The sequence below is a fragment of the Porites lutea genome, chromosome 13, assembly GCF_958299795.1.
Source record: "Porites lutea chromosome 13, jaPorLute2.1, whole genome shotgun sequence".
NCBI lineage: Eukaryota > Metazoa > Cnidaria > Anthozoa > Scleractinia > Poritidae > Porites > Porites lutea.
In genome coordinates, this window is record NC_133213.1 from 6,820,396 (window position 1) to 6,827,730 (window position 7,335).

Consider the following 7,335-nt stretch of genomic DNA (forward strand, 5'->3'; position numbering starts at 1 on the left):
TTATCTTTAATACAACGAAACAGAACAAAAGTCTTTTAATATCTTAAAATATTATAATCTCTATCAATTTTATAACCATCAGGCTCTTTATATAAATGATGGAGATTTAAATGCCAAAATTCCACTAGAGCCTAGTCTCTAGGTTCTTAGTCTAAAAATGGATTCTTTTAGATTATATAATCATTTCTTATTATAATTCAGAGAAGCAACAAAAAGCTCTTATTCAAAGCTATCGGATTTTCTTGAGAAATACTATTACGGTTTTACTACGGTTCAACTCTCCCGAATCCACTCTAAGAATAAACAAAATGCATTTTTTGGTTTGAATAATTGAAGGACCACATTGCTGTTGAATAATTAAATAAATATTGTTAACTATTTGTTGCACTTTCTCACCCGAAAATACAACATTCACTCGAAGACTTCTCCAAGTAAAGTTCAAGAGGTATCACTAAAAGGTTAGTTTGAAATCCTCAAAATTAGCCTATAGTACTGGATTTTTGTCAGCCAGGCACTCAGAATATTAGTTTTGATTTATTATGCGTTGTTCATGCGATGTTTAATTCGCAGAAAACCTAACACTTATTTCGTCAACTTTCCAAGAAGTTCCCAGCATCTGGTACATAAAAACAAACAAGAGAGAATGAGCTCATTCTATCTTGAAACAAATTAAAACTTTTTTCCTTAATCTGAAAGCTGTTTAAGGTCAACGTTAAAATGATATTTAGTGAAAAGGTAAGTTTTCTTATAAGAACAAAAAGGAAGAAAGAACCGACGTAAATTTTGATTTACGTTGAATTATAACCTGAATTCTACACTCAATTTATAAACTTATATAAACTCAATTCCATCTTTTTTTAGAGATGAAAAGAAAATGGGAACGTATCGGAAATTGCTCACCAATATCGGTCATTTTAGCACATGAGTTTCTTCCTGCTATTATTTTTGAATAATTATGTCGTTTTTCGGATGTCACTGTTCGCCACTCCATAATCAGTTTTAGGGAATATGGGTAAACTTTTTTTTAGCCCAATGTATTGGGATCGATAATTGATGGTCGATGGTATTCAATATAATCAGTAAAATACGAGACATTGCTTAGATTATCCCCCCTTCCCCTCCCCATAGAATCCTAGCCATTCTTCCAATAGTTTATGGGGAGGCATATTGGAAAGAATCAACTTTTATCCAACAACAGTAGTAGCCGACAAATTCATAACTGTTTAAAAGGCAGTACCGTCACATCAGTTTGAGCGCTAATAAATTCTTTTCGCTTGCTATGAAAATAGGATTTCTTTCGTTTTCTGACAACGTAAGGTCACTTTTTAACAGATGTTCGATAGACTTCTTAAGCTTGTACTTTAAGGGAAAACCTGTTACCATGGAGTTGCACTTGCGACTACACGGTCGACCAGTGCAGCGAAACCACTCTTATCTTGTGTAGACTTCTTTGCCTGTTCAGTCTCTTTGTCTTTTCATAAATAATTGCGTAAACACGCAAGAGAAGAGAAATAGGACGAAATATATAAAAGAAACAGTTCTCCATAGTATTATCACATGACCTGCATTGGGAAAACAAGACACTGAAGCTAAAGAGGTCTATTCCAGTAATTGCTGCTAACTGGAAATTTCTTTACATACAGGAATCTTGAGACATGCTGCACTATCCAACGATCATTTTCATTCTGCAAATCTGCCTTTTTGAGCGAATTGCTGGTAAGTATATACCTTCAGATCACGATCGTTTATGCCCGACTCTTGTAGAGATAATATGTCTCCATTATTTACTACTAAAAGTAAAACTTGTAATGGTTTCTTTAGTCCTCATCCATCTATTTATACACTGTATTTGTTTTAACTTCCTGTAACATGTATAGACCTCTTTAGTATATACTAAAACAGTGGATAGTGTTTTTCGCGCGCTTTGATTGGCTACTCAATCAGTGAATATCCTGCACTATTCACTGATTCACCTACAGTTCCTCCGAGCGAGCGACCCCAAACTCGCGTAGGTTGCAAGCAAAATGCTTTCCCGGTTTGCTGCCGTGACAAACTAAGAAATTTCACAACTCATCAAGCAAGCTATTTCCGAAATACATGAAGAAGGTGACGAAGTTCGGTTTGGAAGCTTTAACAGGTAAAGCTTTGTCTTTTTGACTTGAATAGTTATCGATAAAACCGGTGAAAAAGTTTTTTGTTTACGAATGCAAATTAAGCTTAAGTCTTGCGTTACTTTATTTAGTTGACTTGTTCATAAATAAGCTTAAAACTAAATTTAATAATCTTTTTTACAGAATTATTTTAAATACAAACCGAATTCACAATTCCTTTTGAAGAAACTTCTCCGCAAGAGCTAAACAAACGCCTTCAAAAGTTTTATTTGTTGCTAAGAAAAAGCGACGACCGCGGCCGCTCGGTCATCGCGCGCCAAAATTGTAATCGTTGGCAACAGTAAATGAGTTTAAAATCATCATTTTGTGCTCAATTATCTCACTGTTTTAGTATATACTAAAACAATTATTCACCTCGTGTCGGTGGCTAGTATTGGATATTTACCTCGCCGCTTCGCGGCCTCGGTAAATTCCAACACTAGCCACCTCCACTTCGGTGAATAATTGTTATTTAGCTTGTATGTTTTGTTTTCCAATTTCAGACCACGTGATGGTACACTAGAGAACTTCCTCTCTCTTTCACATGTCGTCCTTTGCATCCACCAATAGAGAGGAGAAGTGTGACGTCACGTTACCATGGTAGCACTATTTCTGGATAACAACAAAACCAACGACGACGGCGACGGCAGGGAGAACGGCAAAATATAATTTGTTTATATTAACAAACAACAACTTTTCACGTCAATCACGCTATTTTGTACATTTCTTTGCCGTCGTTGCACCGCTACGACATGAAACGTCCTAATTTCGCGAGCTCGCGTTATGGAGTAGGTGAACAGAACACAAAAATTGTCGCTTTCTTTTTCTAAACTTAGATAAGGATAGATACGGTCCAAAAGAAAATTTGCCAAAATTTACCAGATTAAATGAAATTAAATAAGATCGGTGAGGTTTGAAATAGTGCGAATAGACTTTTAAGTTAGTTTATTGGTTTGTTGTCATCCAAAAATTTTGCTACCATAGCAGCGTGACGCAACGACATCTCCTCTCTATCGCATCCGCCTGCATATGGATGCATAATTTATAAGAAAAAGCAAAAGGCAAATTCCCTGGAGAACACCACGTTGTTTGAGTTGGGAAACCAAAACATAGAAGCTAAAAAGGTCTTTTGACCGAAATGGAAGTAACAAAGTAACATTTTAAAAGATAGCCTTCACCCACGGGGGTGGGGGTCAGGTATGTCGTTTTCTTACCTACTTGGTCTGTTTTATTATTGTAGGGGACCTCAAGGTAACTTTGTTAACCTTCTCTGGTCGTCCAAATCCTAAGTGGGTAGTCGAAGTGAATAGCAAAAACTATATGCTGATTCAGAACAAGTTGACTCTGGTAAGAAACAAAGGTTTCGCTTACCATCCAGATGGTATTCCCAATAAGCTTGGATACCGGGGATTTCTGGTGAAAGACACCAGTTCACAAACTGAAGACTTAATTGTTGGACCTGAAACTATTCAGCTGCAGGTCGATTTACTCAATAGCATGCCAAAAGGACTGTTATTACCTGGAAACCTAGAGGCGATTAAAGATGAGATGAAAGTTGTGAAAGTTTTCAAGGCGGGCGGAGAGAAGTCAGTCAAGCGTCGTTATGCGCCTGCGTACGATCCGCAGAACTGGAATGATGAAGGGATTACACAATTGTGCAACAACTGCTATAATTATGCAACTACTTTGGTAACGAATGACTTCGCACAGCCTGGGCTTGGAGGAGGGCAGCGCTATACAAAACACACAGAAAACAATTTGAAAGCTGCAGCCGTAAGAGATGGTCTGAAGGTGGAAGTGTTCAATGAAATTCCAACAGGGAATGAGCACTTGGTGGCACTAGCAGTTGACGAGGGTTGGTAGTGAAATTTAGGAGCTGTTTACCCGGGGGGGTGGGGAACTCCGCATATGAAAGGGGTGGGATGGTCATTTTACACTCAACGTTTTTTCCATTCTTAATTCTTGAAAATGATGTTGGATACATCGCCGTTGGTTAACTTCGCTTTTAATTTTTCTTGTTGAATGCTCTAACAATTACAAGCAACCGATCATCCAATTTCAAAGAGCTGTATCCCTTATAAATGTGGAGTGATCCAGAAACACGCATTGGTGGGGTCAGCTAGTATCGTTAAGAAAGGTGCTATGTCGACCTTCGCGCCCGATTGGTTTTAAAGTTCAGGTGGGACTTTAATCTTTACTAGACTGCTTACAGTCCGCCTTTTCTCTTAAAATCCGTCTAGTTCTTATCTCATCCATCGCGATTGCAAACCACGACGTTATTACTACAATAAGGGATTGAGACCAGATGAGAAAAGACACACTCTTATTTTTTCTTCTCGGGCTTACGCCCTCGTTTCTCGCGGCTCGCGGCTTTGCCGCTCGCGTGCTTAGGTTTCGAGTGCAGTAACCTTGCAAAGAAAAATAAGAGACTGTTCGCAGTCTAAATCTTTACGACTTGTCACTGACTTCTTGCCAAGCAATAGAAATCGCAAGTTGGTCTTCTCATTTTTCGACCTTTGGGCCAAAGTCTAACATTCTCCACCTACCTTCTAGACATACCAGGCTACTACAGTGGGGACTTCCACTGGTATCGTAAAGATGACGGCGGATTTTGGTCTCACAAACAATCATATGGCAGAGTCAGACGCGCAAGGGACGGAAAAACCAAGGAGCACATTCATGATCCTAAGCACGCTAACTTGGGAGGAAGATATAAGTTTGTGACATATATGAGGTGCAATCCAGGAAATGTGAATATTGCAGGCGACGGATGCCCGTAGCTTGTTAACACTTGATGGTCCCCAATAGGATTCTTCAATCCCATCTATTGACCCAAATTTTCGTGCAATCCCGTAATCCTGTAGTCTCCCTCACAGCCGTTTTTGTCTTGTCACGCAACGCTCTTCCCCAACAGGGGCGATAAGTGACGAGACAAAAACGGCTGCGAGGGACACTGGTAATCCTGACGGTTATTTTTAGTATCACACATTTCTTGCATACTTTCAAACCCGAATCTTGCCCCTGTTCTGCTTCTTTTAAAATTCCCGATCCTGGCCTTTACATAAGAAAGGTTAAAAACCGATTATATCATGGACCCTCTTTTAGGTATTCAAAAGAAATACCGTTCCAATTCTTACATTTATTTCTATGGCGTACTATCCATTCTATGACCATGCAAATCTTTTACTCAAATGCGATGTTGATGTCGATATGTTACCATTATATAGTATAAATAAAGCGAACTGAAATATGTAAATTTGTTGTTGTTTTACGTTCTTGTGTTGCTCTTATGTTTCTATTGTTTTAGGAAACTCCTCAAATTTGTCTTTTACCAAACTGATTCAAATGAGAAAATTTCAAAAGTCGATCATCAAAAGATGGCTTACCCCTTTATTTCATTTTACAGTTTTCTGTCTGCCTGCTAGTAGGGTCATTCAAAGCAAATTAAGGTAGATTCTACAATACTCGTCACAAATCGTTGAAACAGAAACCGTTTTTCTTGAATTTTCTCGGAAATTTCTTAAATTCAATCTTCACACCTTTGTTCTCTCTCAAATGTACCCCTCTCCTTCCCCAATGATGAGCCACGCGTATTTTGGAGTACTGAGACGACTTTAATACCCAAATCAACATTAGGGAAGGGGAAAACCCCTCAAGTGTACGTGTTTCAAGATTTGTGACGAGTATTGTAGAGTTCCTATATTTTACTTCAGGTTTCCTTCCATAACCGCAGTTAAAATGTTTGGTAACAAGAGCCATCTAATTATGGCTCTTGTCAGTAATAAATTTTTTATAAGTTTAAAATAAATATGACAGTCAATATGTGGACTGAAATTTCTTTTTCTTTTCTTTAAGCATGGGAAAAATTCGAATGAATAAACTCTTCATAAAAAAGGAACACAAATAGTTTAATAGCATTAGTTTTATAAAGCGCCATGAAAAACGGTACGTCTCGTTACTCACGCGTAACGGTTCAGAGGGAGCCGCAAAGAATGTCAACTGCGCTCTAATTTTTGTTGTTATTGTTGTTGTTTTGCGTAAAATATTTCAAGTTTTTCATTTTTCCCACTTGAGGTTATTTCGCTTGAGCGCTGTTGGTCAGTTTTTTTGTTAATAATTAACACAACCATTAGTGAACTTTTCTTGCCACTGTGAAAATTCGTAACATGAGAAAGGCAACTTTTTTTAAAACTGGTACCTGTTATTTTTAGGAGTTTTTACTATTCATTTCGGTTTTGGCTTAGCCTTGGATTATCTTCAATTTATAACAATGGCTGTCAAATTCACGATATGAAATTTCCTGACCAGAGATTTTTCCACGTCTGTTCTGTGAATAGAGAAACACAAATATTTTGTTAAGACCATTATCTTGTCAACATGAGTAGTTACCCCAGTAGAAACGACTGTTCCGGCTATTTTTCCCCTAAAACCATTTTTCTCCTTTTTGCTTTTGGTTAGAAAAGACTTTTTAAATTGGGATAATAAGTACTAGAAGCAACATTCCTGTTCGCAGAGCCCGTGGTTTTTTTGGTTGAGTGACTCTACCGGACGAGAACGGTAGAAACTGTATCTTATCATCACTAACCGTGTTTTAACATTCACGAATGACTCAGCGTAGAGGCAAGAAGAATGGTCTTTGTCTTTGACCCTCATTCTGGTGTGATGAATTTCCAACGCGAGGAGGTCACTTTTGATGAACCCTTTCAGCTGCTTGTATCCAAAGCCTAAATTCATTTAAAAAAACAGAACTGCCCTTAGGGATCTTAACAATCAATGAGAAGTTTTTTAAACTGGTACCTGAAATTTCACTCATATTTCTCTTTCCTTCAGGAACGTTTTTGTATTTGGATTCTTTAAATTCGGGAAAGGAAAGGCAAACTCGTAACTGAATCAGTATGAAATTTCCCCTGTGACAATTCACAGTAGACTTCTTCCAAACCTGATCTGAAAATAGAACAAAATGAGTTTGTGCGGATAATTGTTCTACGTGCTAAGTGCTTATTTAACTGAAAAAGCAACTTTACTGCTCCTTCTCCTCCTATCGAAATACTGGAAATATAATTATGACCAAAAGTCGATCACCGTGAACGCTTTTGTCATCTTTTCAAGATGGACCATTTTTTTTCCTGCATCGAAAATTTGTACTTTTAAGCAAACAAGTAGCCAACAAATAAGAAAAAATAGG